Genomic DNA, 19,360 nt, shown 5'->3' with positions numbered 1-19,360 from the left:
ACAGATTTATAAAGCTGCAAGATAAATAAAGCATGTTTTGTGATATGCAGCACAACCAGGAAGAAGTAATCATATCCAAGATAGAATTCTGTAAGAGGTGGTTTTGCCCAGTTAAAGCACCAAAATCTTGACTGTAGTGAAATTGGCTCAATATAAGTTCATTTCATATCCACGGTTCTCAAATTTTCGTTTTTATCAGAATCACTCAGTCCATATATTTTAACAAGCCCTCTCATTTTTCCTTGCTTTATATTTTAGGAAACAATATGATAAGATCTGGGATTGAAATTGAGCATGCATTTTCATAAAGCGACTTCTACCCGGTTATTGTTTTTTAGAAACCTATGGTGATGAGAGGTCATTTGCTAAGAAATCTTTCTCCTTGGAGAAACACAGACATATTCACAGCCTCTCCCGTGGGCCACCCCAATGGTAGGCACTTCCACACATGTAATTTTTAATCCTCAGGGGTCCTTGAAGGCTCATTTTATGAATGAAAACACTGAGATTCAAAGGTGTGAGATAATGGCCCAAGATTGTATAGTTACTGAGAAAGGGTCTGAGACTTGAACCTACCTTCATAACGTTCTAAAATCCTATTGTCTCTATTCCACATGCTGCTACACCAGTGAGAAGGTAACACAATATCAGTATTAGCATCTGTAGCTTATACACAAGGTCTTAGAGTCACTTAGCATACATTTATTTGAGTTTTCACCATACTGTCCATTTTGTGTAATTACTATAAGGGTTTCAAAAGAAATATTCACTGCCTTTGAGGAGCTTGTAATCTGTTGGGGGAGAAATGATAAAGATGGGAACAGTAGACAGTACTTGGAACTGAATTCTTGAAGAATTGGGAGGGAGCAGCATGAGTTAGAGAAGGAAAGCTGACTTGGAGGTGAGTATTGGGCCACCCTGAGAAAATGAATTATTTCTCAACAATTAGAGGATACATATTCTCTTTGAGCACTTAAAAAAATGTATTAGGCCACAAAGCAATCACTTAACTGCTTGAGTGTCTCGAGATTAATCTGCATTATCTAGAATTATATATGTAAATACAATCAGTACTTTATTTTTTATTTTTATATTTTGACTTGGCTTCCCTTACTCAGTATAATTATTTTGAAATGCATCCATTTGATGCAGGTATTAAGAGTTCATTTTCTTTCATTGCCCAGTAGGATGTCATAATTTTATTTATATATTCAACCCTTGATGGACACTGGAGTTTTCCACTTTTTGCCTATTCTGAATCATGCTGCTATGAACATTTATATAAAAATATTTCTGTGAACATATGCTCTCATTTCCATTGGATAAATATCTAGATGTGGAATGGCTGAGCTGTATAGTAGTGGTATGTTTAACTCTTTTCCAAACTGCCGAACTGTTTTATAGAGTGATCGTATCATTTGACATTCCCCCAGCAGTGTATGACACTTCTTGGTGCTTCAGATTCTCACCAACCATTGATATGTGCAGTCGGTTTAATTTTAGACTTTCTAGTAGTGGTAGCTCATTGGGGTTTGAATTTGCATTTTCCTGGTGACAAATGGTGATGAGCATCTCTTCATTGACTTATTTCTAGATTTTTTTGATTGCTTAAATTTTTCCCATTTTAAATTCAATTTTATTTATTATTGAGTGGTAGTCATCCATTATATATTCTAAATACAAGCCATCATTAGAGAGATTTCTTACAAAGATTTTCCTCTCAGTCTGTGGCTTGCTTTTTCATTTGTAAAGCAAGGTCTTTTGAAGAGCAACACTTTTGGATTTTAATGAAATTTAATTTATTGATTTTTTTTTTCTTTTGCACTTACGGGATTTTGTTTCCTTTAAGACAGTGGTCGGCAAACTGCGGCTCGCGAGCCACAAGTGGCTCTTTGGCCCCTTGAGTGTGGCTCTTTTACAAAATACCACGGCCTGGGCGAGTCTGTTTTGAAGAAGTGTGTTAGAAGAAGTTTAAGTTTAAAAAATTTGGCTCTCCAAAGAAATTTCAATCGTTGTACTGTTGATATTTGGCTCTGTTGACTAATGAGTTTGCCGACCACTGCTTTAAGATATCTGTTTCAAACCTAAGGCTTTAACAGTTTCTCAACATCATTAATCATCAGATAAATGCAAGTTAAAACCACAATGGAATATTACCTCACACCTGTCAGAGTGGCTATCATCAATAAATTAGCAAACAACAAGTGTTGGTGAGGATGTGGAGAAAAGGAAACCCTCGTGCACTGTTGGTGGGAAGGCATGTTGGTGCAGCCGCTGTGGAAAGTGGTATGGAATTTCCACAAACAAATCAAATATGGAACTGCCTATGACCCTGAAACACCAATTCAAAAGAATATGTACACTTCCTATGTTCATTGCAGCATTACTTACAATAGCCAAGCTATGGAAGCAACCTAAGTGCCCATCTGTAGATGAGTGGATAAAAAAAAAGCTGTGATACATTTATTTTACACAATGGAATCCTACTCAGCCATAAAAAAAAAAAAAATAGAAGGAATTCTTACCTTTTATGACAGCACGGATGTACCTGGAGAGGATTATGTGAAGTAAAATAAGCCAGTCAGAGAAAGACAAGTATCACATGATCTCACATGTGAAATCTAATGAACAAAATAAACAAAATAGAAACAGACTCAAAATAGATACAGAGAACAGAATGACAGCTGATAGAAGGGAGGGTGTTGGGGGGCTGGGTGAAAAGATAAAGGAATTAGGTAAAAAAAATCCCCCAAAAAACCCAAAACCCACACCAGACACAGACAACAGTATGCTCATTATGTGAGTGAAGGAATGTAGAAGAGTAGACTCTATGTGTGCTCCAGATACTATGCCTTTAATGACACTGGGCATAGAAAAGAGAATGCTCATTATTGAGCACCTATTATGCACAAGTCACTTTAAATATATCCTCTCATAGAATAGGGACAAAATACAATCATATTATAGATATCAGATAGGGTTCAGAGGGTTAGGTTTCTTTGTCTAGTTAATAGAGGAGCAAGGATGTCGATCTCAGTTTGATTTTCTCCAAATGCCATAATCTTTTTATCATATTCCAGTAAAGATCGCCAGCCCGGTCTATAGAACACTAATTAATTCATTAATTTCATTCAAAGGGATCAGTCACATTGGTCACATGGCAGACTGTGTTTTAGCTGATGTTTTTGCTGTGTGATGGTTGTCTCAGTGCAGGCGAAATAACGGTGCCCCAAATGGATAAAACGTGTGTATACCGTCCCTCATTGTTTTTGCCCTTCCTCGGTCTCTTTTTTTTCATCCTTCCTACTCTCAAGACAGATTTAAAATGCTGTCTTGAATTTCAAGTGACAGCCTAGGGAGATGTTGGTGTAGCTAGTGGGAGGTATTTGTAGTTGAGGTTAAAGACCTTTTTTTTTTTTTTTTTTTCCTGGAGAGTTCTCTAGTGAGGTAGACCAGCCTTCTGAGAAGAATGACTCTTCAAACTCTTCAGCTAAAACATTTGTAAAGATTGACGAGCACTGAATTTATTACCAGGGACAGCAGTAACCCAGTGGGTTTTCTTCAGGGTCACGGACCATGAGGGAAGAACACAGTTACAATAGCACATCGCACGTGTTGAAAACTCAGTTGCAAGGACGCCATGGATTGTCTTTGTAGGTAGGTTGGTATCTCCTAGTGGGCTTACTGAGCATCACAGGTGCAATTTGAGCAGAAAAATAATGAGGAAGGAAGTAAAACATGTTTCGCTAGGTAGTAGGTATTTGGTGCCTGTTCAGCAATTCAGCATCCATTACCCAGCACCAAACTTTTTTTTTTTTTGTACTGGCATTTAATTACATTTTGAATAACAACTTCTCTGTGTGTCATTTGGGTGACACTGTAAATCATTGTCTTCTCTCCCCATCCAAGGAGCGGGCATATATTCTAATGTTGACTAGTTGAACTTCTCTCTTGTGAGATTGGTGGTGCTATGATAACATGGAAAATATTTTTAGAGCTTCTTCATTCTAGTGTGAGCATTTCGATCGGCTGTCTTAGTATAGTCCGGCTACCAAGAACTTGTTCTCAGGGCCTAGTTCTCTACGGATTATTTTGGCTATTCAAGATCCTTTTCAATAATAATGTTCTCTTTAAGTTTGTCATAGTTCATTTCTGTTGCTTCTAATTAAGGAAATTGTCTGCAGTCTATCTATGAATATGTTTTGGATGTCCAAGGCATTTTTCCTAATTATGGCATCCAAATTATGAACCATAAATGAATGGAACAGGGGAAATAAGTTATTTTGGCATAGCAAGGAATTTTTTTATATGGTAGTTAGTAGACCCCAGGCTTATGGCTCTGGATTCTTTAAACTTTATGTGTTCCTAGATCACAAAGCTTTGGGGTCTCCCTGAGGAAAGAGAAATCATTGTTAAGCTGTCCCCACTTCCTTGCCTTTTAATTTCACATATACTTTTACACTGATTGTTTGCTAATTTGGTGGCAAACTGAAGAGGTAGCTCCCTTGAACCAGATCCAAGTTTTCATTCTTATACTCTTTGGAATTGAACTAGCCCTTGGCCTTCTGGCCTGGTTCAGCATGTTTTCTCCTGGGCATTCAGCTTGCTTTAAGGCACACCCTTGAGACTAATGGAGCTTCCTTATTAAGGATGTAGTTCATGGTATTTCTTCTTCAGCAAGAACACAGGGCACATAACTCTTACCGCAAATTCCAGGAACTTTATAGACTTTCGGCAGTACTTCCTTGACAGAAGTCATTTAGGGACGTTCAAATTTCCAGCATACTGGAAGAAATTTAAAAAGCTCAATGCACTGGGTTGTTCCTCATCAGATTTGGTCTAGGTATTCCATTCTTTATGCGAATTGAATGCAAAAAGCTAGATCTTCTAGTATTCTAACTTAAACATGGGATACCTATTGCTAGAAACTAGATTTATATTTCAGTGTAAAATGTCTCTGGAAGGCAATGGAATCTATGAAACACAAGTCAGAAACAAAGGGTCACGAGTTATCATTGCCATGCTGGAAGACTTTGGGAGCTAGACACAAAGATCTGGTAAGAGTTGGGGGAAAGATGAATCAGGCAAGGATAAAGACCGAGGAGTGTACTTGAATATGGAGACTAGATCTGGGAGGGAAGGGGGCATGTCCTTTGATAGACCTTTTAGGAGAGAGATGGAAGAGATGGCAGTTAAGTACCCAAGCAGAGGTTACTTATCTGAATAGACAGCAGGGACTAGTTTGTTGCAGAAGTGGCGCATGGCTAGGATTCAGGAAGAGCTTCAGTTCTGTGATGGGCTCTTAAAGTCCAGGGTGACAGAGCTCAGGTTTACAAAGTTATTTGGCAGCCAGAGAAACTTTTGGTTAGAGAAGAGGTAAAGACAGAGAAACATAGACAGGCATACCTTGTTGATATTGCAGTTCAGTTCCAGAGCAATAAGCAAATATTGTAATAAAGCAAATCCTATATAATAAAGAGCTTATATGCTCATTAGACCAGACAAGGAACGACCTTCCAGATGACCTTCCGGAACGTCCAGTGGGTGGGGTCGTGGAGCTGCGAGGCAGCCGGGGCTGCGAGGGCCGAGCCCCTTGCACGAATTTTGTGCATTGGGCCTCTAGTATCTCAATACAGTGAATATCACAACAAAGCAAATAATGCAATAAAGTGAGGCAGAATTTTTTTTGGTTTCTCGGTGCCTATAAAAGTTATGTTTATGCTATAGTGTAGTGTACTAAGTGTGCAGTAACCTTATGTCTAAAAAACAATGTATACACGTTAATTAAAAATACTTTATTGCCAAAAAAATGCTAACCATCATCTAAGCCTTCAGAGAGTTGTAACATTTTGCTGGTGGAAGGTCTTACCTTCACCTTGTAAAAAAAACCCCAAAACCCACAATATCTGTGAAGCACAATAAAGCAAAGCACAATAAAACAAGGTCTGTCTTCAGTGCGATGATTTTCTAGGATGAAAGGTGTTTACTTAAAGATTTGGATTGGGAAGGAGCAGATGCTAAGAAAATTATGATGACAAATGAAATTCCTCATTATATGCCAGCTGGAATACTCTTTTTACAAGGAACCCTTCCCTGGCTCAGTGGCTTGTGACCCTTCTTGCCTATGAACTCCCATAGTCCTTCTGACCTTGTGCAGCTTTAAAATCATACTTAGTTATAAACATGCTAGTGTTACCATTGCAATGACATATTTTTTGTTTCTGGCAGAGAAAGTTTTATGTGTGGCCTGTCACCCCAGCTAGTTAAAGCTGAGAACATGATAATTTTATCAGTAATAGTTTTGAATGCATTTATGGAATGTGGGAATCATATATATAAAGAAGTAATATGCAAATTAGGCCAGGACTCTGTAACAGGTCATGACCAGGCAGGAGGAGGTTGCGCGCACAGGTGAGGCCCAGAGTGGAGATGGAGACAGAGGCAGGGGGCCCTGCCCGAGCCAGCTCAGTGGCTTGGCGGCCCCCAGAGCGGACACAGGCAGGGGGGCCAAGGTACACTGCGAGTCAGGCGTGGGTCCTGGCTGCCTGCGGCACTGGTCCAGCCTGACTCCTGTGGTGGCCGGCGCTGGGCGAGTCAGGCTTGGGTCCCGGCCCCCCGCAGGGTGCCTCCTCGCAAGATTTCAATCCAGCACTGGGCCTCTAGTAGATTATAAGCTCCTTGAAGGCAGACAGCGTTAATTTGCATGTATTGTGTTCTTCTCAAGGCTGAGCAGAGGATTAGGTGTATCCCACTGACACTGGTTATGAAGTGATTTAACAGTTGCCTCCTTAGAATGTTGGTTGCCTGGGGGAATTTTAATGAAGCTGCACAGAAAGTATCAGTATATTATTAAATAGAAAGTCCATATTCTGCTTAATTTCCTGGAAGGAAGTAGTTCTCTCTTTCTCTCTCTTCTCTTCTCTTCTCTTCTCTTCTCTTCTCTTCTCTTCTCTTCTCTTCTCTTCTCTTCTCTTCTCTTTCTCTCTCTCTCTCTCCTTCTCTCTCTGGCACACACATTCACAAAGTAAGAGAAAATAGAAGAAAAGAAAAACCCACACACAACCCATTGCTTTCTATTTCCTAGCACAGTGACCTAAGTGTACAGAAAACCCTAATCCTTCAGCAGGAAGTTATCCTAAAAAAAAGTCCCACTTTCAGTGCCCAGGGTGCAGGGTGCAGAGACAGAGAGCAGTAGCATCACAAAGCCATAGCCAGCATTTTGCAGATCATTTTGGAAGAAAAGAAAACTTCTCTTGGAAATAATTTGATGCAGGCTCAGTCCTTAAGCCTATATTGTGACTGAACATATAAACCAAGAATTAAGACAATCCCCTGAAACAAGAATTACAAACAGAATGAGTCAAAGCACTGTTCATTTCATACAGAGCTTCCCTAAGACCAAGAGAAATTTATTTTTTGATTGTTTACACTATTACAGATGTCCCTATCCCACTTTTGCCCACCTCCACCCAGTCCTTGCCCCCACTCTTCCCTCTGGCCAACACCACACTGCTGTCTGTGTCTCTGGGCTATGCATACCTGTCCTTTGGCTAATCCATCACCTTCTTTCCAGTGGAACTTATTCTGATTGCCTTTATGAGGTCCAGAAGGGTCCTCTCCCCTTTGAGTTGACTCTGCCATTGCTGTTTACTCGTGTAACTTAGTTGGGCTTTACTTGTGTTGTATATTGTTACCTTGACCAGTTATTTCTGGAATTTCCTCTGATTTGCAAGTGGCCGGTTTGAAGGAGAAATGTGAACTTGCTAGCACCTTAGGAAATTAATGTCCTGTGACAGTGCCTGAGGCAGATGGCATCCTCTGACCCTTCTGCTGTACTCTGGAGGGTGAAGGTTGTTTGCATTTTTTTCTTTCTTGACGATACTATTTCTTGTGAATGAAAATCATGACGTTCTCTCACTGCCTACTCCACTTCTGCTGAGAGAACTGTCCTTCAGCTCCGCTCATCTGTATGCATCCTTTAAATGCTTACACAGCCCACTTCTCTTCCTCCCACAGCAGCCGCGCTCCCTCCTTCCATCTGACGGCACACCTCCCACACACCTTATATAATACGGGAAAAGAAGAAACCTTGCACATCACCAAGCCTAATTTTTAAATTGTTACTTTTCAGATTAAATTGACTTACGTTTCCTTCGCCGTAAGGAAAAAGGGGATTAAAGATTCATGGGCCAGCATCAAACCAAGCATGTCTATCTAAATATCAGCTGTTTAAATAAAAGTAATACATGCTGATTTAACAATTTGAGCATATAGAATCACTTAGATTAAAATTTAATAGTGTTTTCTCTTACTCTCCAATTTTACCCTCTTCAGTGTACTCACTGAATGTAATGCTTATTGTTCTATGTATTTTTATTGTTTATGCCAGAGTATACCAATTAATACATATTTTTATTATAGAAACAGGATTATAATATGTGTTGTTTGAAATTTTTTTTACTTCACTCTATTTTATGTATACACTTTCAAGTCAACATAAAAATATAACTCAGTTTTAAAAGTGAGTTCTTTATAATCCATGTTAAGAATGTACCATAATTTAGTCAACCATTCTCATATTGAGATATTATGAATATTCCATTTTCTTGCTAATAAAATAATGCTTTCATAAACATCCATATGCCTATGAGTATCTTTTATTTTTATTTAAAAATCAATTCCCAGAGGTAGGATTACTTGGTCAAAGGATGTGTGCATTATAAATTCTAATCCACACTGCCAGAGGGCTATGCAAAAATTGTTGCAAGTTATACCTTTCAACAATGCATGAATAGACTTACTTTCCAATATCACCTTTAAAACAATTTGTGTTTATTTTGTATTTTATCAACTATTCTGTGTGAGTATATTTTCATGTATTTATTGGCCTTTTGCATTTTATTTTCTGTGATTGCCTATTTTTATTGGTTTATTTATATTTTCAAATCAGCTTTAAGGAGCACTTTGTAAATTAATGATAATTATTCTTTGTCTTTCATAAGTATTGCAAATAGTTTGCATTTTTTCAAGTCTATCTTTTATGTTTTGATTTTATATATAGTGTCTTTTGCCATGAGAGTGTTTCTAAGCTTCATGGAATTAAATCATTTTTTTAAGTGCTTCTAGGTTTCCTGCATTCCCTCAGAAAACTTTGACAAGGAGCACATATTTTAAATAGCAGATTTTTACATACAAATGCTCATATTTTTCTCATTTAGAAGAACTCACTCAGACTTTAAAAAGCCTTAAGCTCTATTTTCATTGTACAGGAAGAATTTTCTCATATTATATTCTTTTTTTTTTGGGGGGGGGGTAGTTGTCTCTTCATGAATCATATCTTTAAATTGGCTGTACCAGTTATTAATTGATTTCCTGTTAGCCTGAAATTGACCCTTCTTCACTGGGCTTCACACACATATCTGTATTTTCATTTATGTATGTATCACAAATCTCTCTAAACCTGTATGTAATATCTTAGTTTACATACTTTCATTTCCTTCTTTTGGAAATTTGCTCATTTAATTGATTTATTGGCATAAATCAGGCCCATCATTCCCCCTCAGTGGGTCTTGACATTCCTATTTAAATCATAACCTTGGTAGGACAAAACCAAATTGCTTTCTCCATGCTCTGTAACACTACAGCCATCAAACAGGGCGATTCATGATTCATCAGAGCTCGGGAAATGTTTTCAATGAAGATGATGAGGAAGAAATTTCAAAGATTTTCTATGTGTGTTAAGTTCAAACAAAGCATGTGGGGTTGCTGTTGCCACAGTAACAGATCCATCTGCATTAGTCCATTGCTTTGTCTTTAATAATAGGAAGCTAGGTTCTGTGTGTGTGCATACACGTGCACGCATGTGTGTGTGCCTTTCCACTTGATATTAGATTGTAACATTTGTTGTAATGGCATGCATATACTGTATAGATCTATTTAAGGAATAAAGCACTTTTATTTTTAAAGATTCCTTCTGAGGAATAGATTGTTCTTCCTTTTCACTAATACCAATATTTTTACAATGAATATACATTTACATATCTTCTTGAACATGTAAAAATTTCTACAGAGCTTACAGTGGAATTGCTGGGTTGAGGTTATATTAATGGTCATCTTTATTGGATGTAGCAAAATTAAATTGTATAAATGTATAAACAATATGTGTTTCTATTTTCCCACATAATTACTCTTTTTGAAAATTATGTGAGAAAACAGGAATGTATATTGCTTGTACGATGTTCTTAGTTCTGATTGGCCAAGGATATCAGAGTTTCCTGAAGACAAACACTGGAAAATTAGGAGGATAATTAACCATCAACAAATATTTTTGAATAAATGTTATTTTGGCTTATAATTTTTGTAAATAATATTAATATTTAAAATCCACAATGAAAGGTTCTATAGTGGAAATCTCATAAATGGAAGGACTTGGGCTCTAGCCAGTTTATCTCAGTGGATAGAGCGTTGGCCTGAGGACTGAAGGGTTCCGGGTTCGATTCTGGTCAAGGGCATGTACCTCTGTTGCAGGCTCCTTCCTGGCTAGGGCCCTGGTCGGGGTGCATGCAGGAGGCAATCAATTGATTTGTTTCACATTGATATTTCTCTCTGCTTTTCCTCTCCCATTTTCTCTAAAAATCAATGGAAAAATATTCTTGGGTGAGGATTAAAATAGAAAGATAGAAAGAAAGATAGATAGATAGATATAGATAGGTAGGTAGGTAGTAGGACTTAGATTTGATCCTAGGTCTTCTGACACTAGGTCAGATTTTCCCAGTGAATTGCTTCTTTAAATTTTGCAAATTTCTTTTGTGGCCCAGATAATAAGCATTGTAAAAAGTAAGATAATATCACCAAAGGAGGCTCTTGTGTGGTTTTGCCAGTTTTGTCAAGGTGTTGTCATTTGGGGTCTCTCTGACATACATTAATTTTTGGTAGAATTATTATATATATAATTTCCTACAAAAATAGACATAGGCACATCTATATATATAAAAGCCCAGTGACCAGAACTGCAGAATTACCAGAATGACCAGTGGCTATGACATGCACTGCACACGCACTGCAGCAGCCAACGTAGCCTGATCTGGGCCCCATCTGGGCCCTGATTGGCACCCCTCTCCCAGCGGGCCCCTCCCCCGATCAGCTTCCAACACCCCGATCAGGGGCAGGGCCAGCCGGCCAATTGCCCACGGCCCCTCCCCCCCACTGGCCCAGCCCGGTGGGCCCCCATCAGGGCGGGCTGGCTGGACCCCACCCATGCATGAATTCGTGCACCGGGCCTCTAGTATCTATATAAAATCTAAACAGTAATGAACTCAACATTTAAAAATATAACAAAGGTTTAACTAAAAATTACTGAATGGGATGAGAAATATCTGCAGTTTACTAGAGAGTTAATCGATGCAGAATAATGTGACACACAACTAAAAAATAATAGTTCAGTTATGGGATAAACTTTTATTCCATTCTTACAGGGAATTGATTAAAACAATCGTAGAAAACAGCAAAGGGAAACCTCTCTTTCTTGGGTCTATTTGGATAGCTTCAAAAATTATTCCCATACTTCATTTTCCATGGATTCTTATGTATATCCTATACCAGTGGTCGGCAAACTCATTATCAACAGAGCCAAATATCAACAGTACAACATTGAAATTTCTTTTACATGGATTGGGCCACGAAGTTTCAATCGCACGGTACATGCACTCCCGCACGTGGTATTTTGTGGAAGAGCCACACTTAAGGGGCCAAAGAGCCGCAAGCCGCTGTTTGCCGACCACTATTTACTTTTTTTTTTTTTTTTTTTAGGTTCTTAGTACTAAAGCTAGAGAATTTTCAATATTTTTTTCTCAGTCTGTCATTGCTGAAAGTTCAGACTTGAGTTTGAGAATTGTCACTTGAGTGTATTCCTGGTCTACCCATCTCTACTTCTATTAAAAGGTTAAAGAGGTTTTGTCTTCTATGTGTAGCACAAGAACAACTCCGAGAAGCTCTGTGTGAGAAAGAATGTTTGCTTGTTCACTGCTGTAACTCGTCTGCAGGTTCAAACACATTGCCTGTCATAGAGTCAGGACTCAGGACTCGGCATCTGTCCATGGTCTCTCTGTGCTGTGCACTCTGTTTCCCCATCTGCGTTTTCTGTCTGTGATCTGGGCTAAAGCAGCAAGTATGTGGGGATGAAAGCAGAGTTTTCAGCTGTGTACATCTTGAAAACAGCTTCCTTCTAGAACTTGTTGACTCTCTTCTATTCCTGTTTTATATACTTAAGAATCTCATATGTCCACAGCTCCACAGGGATTTCTCATTTAACCTCCTCATTTTTTTTCCTCAATGATAACCAGTACTTTTACATTGTTTTAGTCTAATTTTTGGTACAAAAATATGAAAAAAATACAAATTTTTCTGAAAATATTGTATACAATCTCATCATTCTCTCATCATTTCCACTTTTCAGTATTCTGTTTTCTATGTATATATCTCTACTTTCCACAGTGGTGATCTTCCTGCATATTACTTTGCATGTATTATTTCTTTTTAGGCTTCTTGTTCAGTGCATATTCCACCTCTTACCTTCTAGGTCATACAGCTACCTTCATTGAACATCTCTAGGGATGCTCTTTCCTTTGTACAACTTCCTTGTGTACAGTGACAACATGCTCATCCCTTTCTCAATGGGATGGCAAGTTGGAGTCACACTCAGTTACTCCATCCAGAGGCATTGCCTTGGTCTTCCTTACATACTGGAAAATAGTGGCTTCTAGTTAAACAGTAGGAGGCCTGTCCCAAGCCCAGCAAAGCTGTACGCCCCCTCAGTAATATTGTAAATTTTTAAATTAATTATAATATTTTATTTTTTCTGCCTAAGGAAATAAAGTGTAAATGTATACCTCCATTTGTGTAAATGTATTATATGTTATAAAAATTTTGTATCAATCATATCTTTGACTTATTTTTGTTTGCCTCATTGCCTTTTTATACCAATTATCTCACATCTTAAGGTTTTACATTATTCAATTGTGTACTTTTCTATAAGCTGCCTCAGATTTCTCACCATTTTAAGAATGAAGCAGATAAGCATCTATAAGCAAATGCATTTATAACTAAACAAAATTTTAATATTCAATAGTTACTTTAATTAGTTTAAGATACTTTTATTAGAATAAAATTAAATTTAAAACAGATTATAAAAGCACTTTTGATGTTTTTTAAACTCTTAGCAAGCATTAAAATTGTATTATTTATATCCTGTTCATTCGAACATATTTTTCTAGCATTTAATTGCTTCTGAATTAACTTTTTCCAAGCCATGATATTTTAATCATTGAATTATCATTGCATTTTCTAATTACTTGGGAAGATTCATTTTGGAAATATGCATGTGAGAATTTGTTTCTTGTTCAGGGTTTTAATTTTTATATTTAGTAATTTGCACATATATATCATCTGTATCTTGAGATTGTAATTTCTTCAAGGTCAGGGCCCATAATGACTCTATTCTTTATTATTACTCAGTAATAAGGAGCCTTCACTACTCAGTAGCTCTGTGACCTTGAGCAAATGGCATCTCCTCTCTGGGCATCAGTTTCGTCATTGGCAAAATACTAGTATAGATAATTACGGTATCTATTTCATTAGGTGGTTGTGGTTGATTTAAAGATTAATCACATGAGCATTTAGAGCTAGTGCTTTGGGTGTGTTAATAATGGCGACAGGAGCTGCTTTAACTGAAGAACCCCCAAATCTCAGTTGTTTTATAGCATGGAAGTTTAGTTTTCACTTCAAAAGAGAGAGGGTGGGCTGAGCTCCACAAGTAATTCATGGGCCCAGGTTGATGGAGACGTCTCATGGCAGCTTCTTTCCAGCAGTTACTCTAAAGTACAGAAGAGGAGCATGAATCTTTGGTAGATAACCTGATGTCACTGCCTCACAGATTCATAAGAAGTAATCAATAAATATTGGGAATTATTTATATGTCTTTATATACCATGATGTATTGTGTTAAGTGGTAGATAGACGTACACCTTGCTTGTTAATTCTCTAGTTAGGGTGGGAGTCCTTTGAAGTCACATAGGGACTAGATCCTGCACAGAGTCCCCAGTTGTTGGCAGAAGTAAAGAACAATGTGCGTTCTTAACAAATGCTGGGCGGATGGACGTTTGGGGATGGCGTGCCCTTAAGGTAAAAATGGATATCTGAGTTAGATTGGCTATACAATCGCAACCACCATTCGTATTAACTGAAAATTACAAGCAGGTCTGCTACAGTTGGAAATTTAGCGTTCCCCAGAAGGGAACTAGTCTTGTTTAGCCTCACCGAGAAGCAACAATTTGAAGAAAAATAAGCCACCTGGGTGTGGATGGATTTGTAGAATGATAGATGCTGCCATGGCAGTTAATGACAATGTGGTTGGCCCCTTAGAAATATTGTGTAATGGTTGTCACTGACTTCCCATTTCTCCAGACCCTTTTGGAAACACTCAATAAAGCTAGATGTGTGTTGCAATTGATCAATGATTTTGTAATCTAAAATCAATATCCAGAGTTATGAGAATCTGCTTAGATTGATTGAGCGTTCCTCCACTGCTCCAGTGTGGGAAACCTGCTTTTCCGCTTAGATTCCATTTCATCTAATGGGGGTGGGATGATGAACACAGTGTCATGTTTCCATCACCATCTGTTTTTCAGCATTGCTACTAAAATCACAGAAGGGGTCTCTGGTAAAGGACAAATACCTTGTCCTCCATCCTCTGAGCACTCAGAGCTTGGTATCTGCATCTTTGATGACATGCAATACTTTCTTCTGAGGAGGCAGTATCTCAGGCTCAGGTTGTAGAGGGAAAAAGTGACATGAGCTGTTTTGTCACTCTTCTTCTGGAACTTCTACATCCCCTCTTCCCCCTGGTTCCTCTGAGGTCAGGACGAAAGGAGGGATCTAGACGGTAGGAGAAAAGTTTTTTTGTTTAGTTGTGTGTATTTCCTTTTGTGTGTGTGGGAGCATTGTTCAGTTGTGTGTATTTCTCTTGAGATTGCACATGTGCTGTCTTATAGCTGGCATCCAGATGTTGGCTCTTCTGTGGATGTGTGAATGGGTTCTTTAAAGGGCCGACTCACTCTGACCCACTTCATTATTTATTGCCACAGGTCTGAGGCTTGAATATTATCTCAGCCATGCTTCTCTCATTGCCCTACTTTTCAGACTTCATGCTTTGTGGACTTGATCTGCCTTGGGCTATTAGGGTTCATCAAAAATTTTTCAGCTTTCAGTAATAACTTTCAGTTCTTTGTGCCAGGTGCCCTAGGGCCTTTGGATCCTCAGCCAAATCACAAAAATGAATAAAAACAATTTTGCCACTTTTACTAATAGGAGAACAAACTTCTCATCACATTTTCTGCAGAGTTGGCCTTTCATCAAAGTCTTTTGTTTGGGGCCCAGCCGGCATGGCTCAGTAGTTGAGCATCAGCCTATGAACCATGGTTCGATTCCCGATCAGGGCACATGCCTGGGTTGTGGGCTCAATCCCTGGAGAGGGCATGCAGGAAGCAACCAGTCAATGATTCTCTCTAATCATTGACGTTTCTATCTCCCTCTTCCTCTCCCTTCCATTCTAAAATCAATTAAAAACAATTTTAAAAAGTCTCTTGTTTGGAGTGATTGGGTGGGTCTGAGATTTAATCAAAGGATATTTGGCTTACACAGAACAGTGTGGAAATATTAACTACAGCCCTGCTTTTAGTATTCAGAAAGTAATCTATATATATAAAAGCCTAATATGCTAAGTGTCTGACCAATTGGTCGACTGCTCGACCAGTCGCTATGACGCACACTGACCACTAGGGGGCAGACACTCAAACCGGTAGTTTAGCTTGCTTTTGGGTCCCGCCGATCGGGACTGGGCAAGACAGGCCTCACATGCCCTGGAGCCCTCCCGTGGCCCCTCCCTGGCCAGCCAACCTCCTGCGGTCCCTTCCCGGCCCGCCGGCCCCCATCGCCCCGATTGGGACTGGGAGAGAAGGCCCTGATCGGCCCCGATTGTCAGCCAGGCCGAGGGACCCCACCTGTTCACAAATTTGTGCACCAGGCCTCTAGTAATAATAATAATAATAACAACAATAATAACACCACTGCTTTGTACTAGGCAATATGCTATATTCTTTACATTTAACCATCACAATAGCCTTATGAAATATTGACTATTTTCATGTTTTCCTTCTCTATGACGATAATGAGGTTTAGAAAGGTTAAGTGACTTACCTAAAGTCACAGAAGAGGCAAATTGCAGAATGGATATTTACAAATATTCTCCTAATGCCAAAGACTATTGAAAAACTTCACCATACTGTCTCCCTTAGAACAAGGAGTAGTAACTATGAGGCAGGACATGCTACTTTCTTCTTTGACTTTAAGAGAAAGGGCCCAACCCTTTCGAGTTAATATTCCTATCGGTCGTGGAAGAAGGTCACAGAGCAGTGTCAGTGCACCCTTGGGGCCCAGTTTGAGACAATAAACCAGGCTCCCAAACCACTTTCATGTTCCTCACTTGATAGGAGCTTAGAGAAGCTGCTAACTCATTTATGCCATTGAACAAACCGTGAGATAAGGATATTTTCTGTCTTAGCAGATTTTTTTATTTTTATTGAAAATAGAGCCAGAAACTTTTCAAGGGAGAAGCTACATGTGAGTAGCGTAATTTATTAAAAGTCGCTTTGATTCAACTACTAATATTTAAGTTAGATTTTCAGTATATCCACTTTATTATTTTTCAGAAAAGGACTATAATGCTACTCTGGAACTTTCTAGCTACATTCACTAGTTTCAAACCTATATAAATAATGTTTGATTGTATGAAGGTGAAAGTACTTCATGAATCAGACTGACAAAAAACAAGGAAACCCAAACTCATTTAAAACCTACAATTGGGTCATTCCTACTTTCCACAATCCCATATATAATTCCCAATAAATTAACATGATTACACTTGAGAGCCAGATAGCATCAATTTTCACTTTGAACTAAAGAGAAGGTTCTTTGATAGATCTTTTCTCTGACCAGCAAGCGGTCTCTGAAGACTCTAGGAACTCATTAATATATTGAGCTTTGAAGTTTTTGATTTGGGAGAATATCTATGTGGAGTCAGTATTAAGTGGCCTAGTGTTCAAATTTCTTCTCAGCCAGCTAGTTCCATGGGTTAGAAAATGCTGCTAGCAAAGTCACATATTCTCTGTAGAACAGAGAAAGTTGCTATTCTGAACTATTGGTTGGATCCTGACCCAGCTTGCAAATGTGTGCCGTGCTTCAGGAGGCAGGAGCCAGGGACATTTGAACCTTGGCATTCATAGTTACTGTAGTATTTTGCTAAGCTTGATCTTCTCACCAAAGGAAAGGAAAACAGTGTCCCTTCTCTTCTACCCCAAGAATCTCATCTTGCTTAGTCAAATCCATATTACCCTTGCTTTCTTTTTCTCTCACATAGGTTAATTTTATTTTCAATTTTATTTATTTTGGTTTCAGGTGTATAGCTTAGTGGTTAGACAATCATATATTTTACATAGTGTGTCCCTTGATAAGCTGTGGCACATTTACACAATGGAATACTACTCTGCTGTAAAAAAGAAGGAAATTTTACCCTTTGTGACAGCCTGGATGGACCTGGAGAGCATTATGCTGAGTGAAATAAGCCAGTCAGAGAAAAACAGGTACCACATGGTTTCATTCATATGTGGAATTTAATGAACAAGCTGAACTATCAAGCACAATAGATAGACCTATAGATAGAGAGCAGGAAGCAGCTCTTGTAGGGGGATGGTATAGGTGTGTGTGTGTGTGTGTGTGTGTGTGTGTGTGTGTGTGTGTGTGTAGGATTGAACAAAAAAATAGAGAACTCATGGACATGGACAACACTGTGGGGATGGTGGGTGGGAGGGGATGGATGATGTGGAAGAGAGCATATAGAGGATAAATGGTGATGGGAAAAATAGAATAAAATAAGAAAAGAGCACTAATCTCATCACGAGGGCTACACCCTCCTGAACTAATTACCTTCCAAGGGCTCCATCTTCTAATACCATCACATTGTGAGAATTAAGATTCCAAAAGATGAATTTTAGGAGGATTCAGACATTTAGCCCAGAGCAAGCAACATATTTTTTTTTTAACATTGAGCATTCACATGTATCACCTCAGGGCAGCCTCACAGAAGCTCTCTGTGAACTGGAATCGGGAGCCTCGGACTCGTAGAACTCATGGGATCTCAAGGTCACTCGTGAGGCAAGGAATTTGAGAATCCTAGCTTGGCTTCTTGACCTCTGACCACCTGCTATTCCCACCATCATAGCATTCATTGTTAAAATAACATTCCCTTTGAAACGAACACTCTTCTCAAGTGTAAAGTATTTCATTTTTAGTCAGGCACCATAGTCCTCCCATCCCTTGCTCCAAACCTCACAAGGATATGAATAGAGACTTAGACAAGTGTGTCTACCCTGTTGTCTGCAAACATACTAGTTGTACTTATTGGAGTAGATGCCACAGTAGACCATATTGACTGCTGATTCAGGGCAATGAGAAATGAAGGGGAATAATCGCATAGGAAAAGCACCTCTTGAAACTCAGAGGAACCCTAAGATGTGGTAGGAGTGAAGATTTTGACTTACACACTGGGCTCCAGCCAGCCTAAGCCAGAGAAAATTGCTGCCATAAAACCCCTTTTCCCACTTCTACTTTGCTGCACCGTAAATTTGAATACCAAACATCCAGGCCTGCATTAAGAATATCCTTCCTATTTGCTCTGGGGATTTATGGGAACTCAGCTTGGCAATATTGGGTGAGAAAAATCACGGTGCCTAAAGATCCCCCTAACCAGAAAGACTGCCCAAAAGAATGAATCACTATGGCTCCCCAATCCTTTGTTTATGTCTAATTTCTAAAAAGAGAAAGCAATCATATCGCCTTGCTTCTTAGTCTTCTGGACACCTGTCTGGATAAAACTAATCAAGAAGACAAGTATCTTCCTATTTCTCAAGTACTATTTCTTAAGATAATTTCTCTCATCCCCTTTCTTGCTTTCCTCGTTTTTCCACCAAAGGAAATGCTAATTTCATTAGTTTTTGTAACCACAGCAGAGAGGTCCTCCGTAATTCATGGATCATTGCTCTTATCCAGCCCCTTTAATTTCCTGTGTCACATAAGTCTTGGGACCCATTAATCTCAGGATTATTGACACTAGAATGCGGTAGCTTTTAAAGATATTAATGCACTTGGGGCCTTTGTGTGCTAATTTGGATTTAGTAAATGTACTTAGGGCGGGGAAGAAAAAGATTAAAGGGACATTGTGGCAAAAAGGCTGTGTTAGCTAGGAGCTATG

Source organism: Eptesicus fuscus, chromosome 20, assembly GCF_027574615.1.
Source record: "Eptesicus fuscus isolate TK198812 chromosome 20, DD_ASM_mEF_20220401, whole genome shotgun sequence".
Lineage (NCBI taxonomy): Eukaryota > Metazoa > Chordata > Mammalia > Chiroptera > Vespertilionidae > Eptesicus > Eptesicus fuscus.
The sequence above is the reverse complement of the archived record's forward strand: the minus strand, read 5'-3'. Positions refer to the sequence as shown.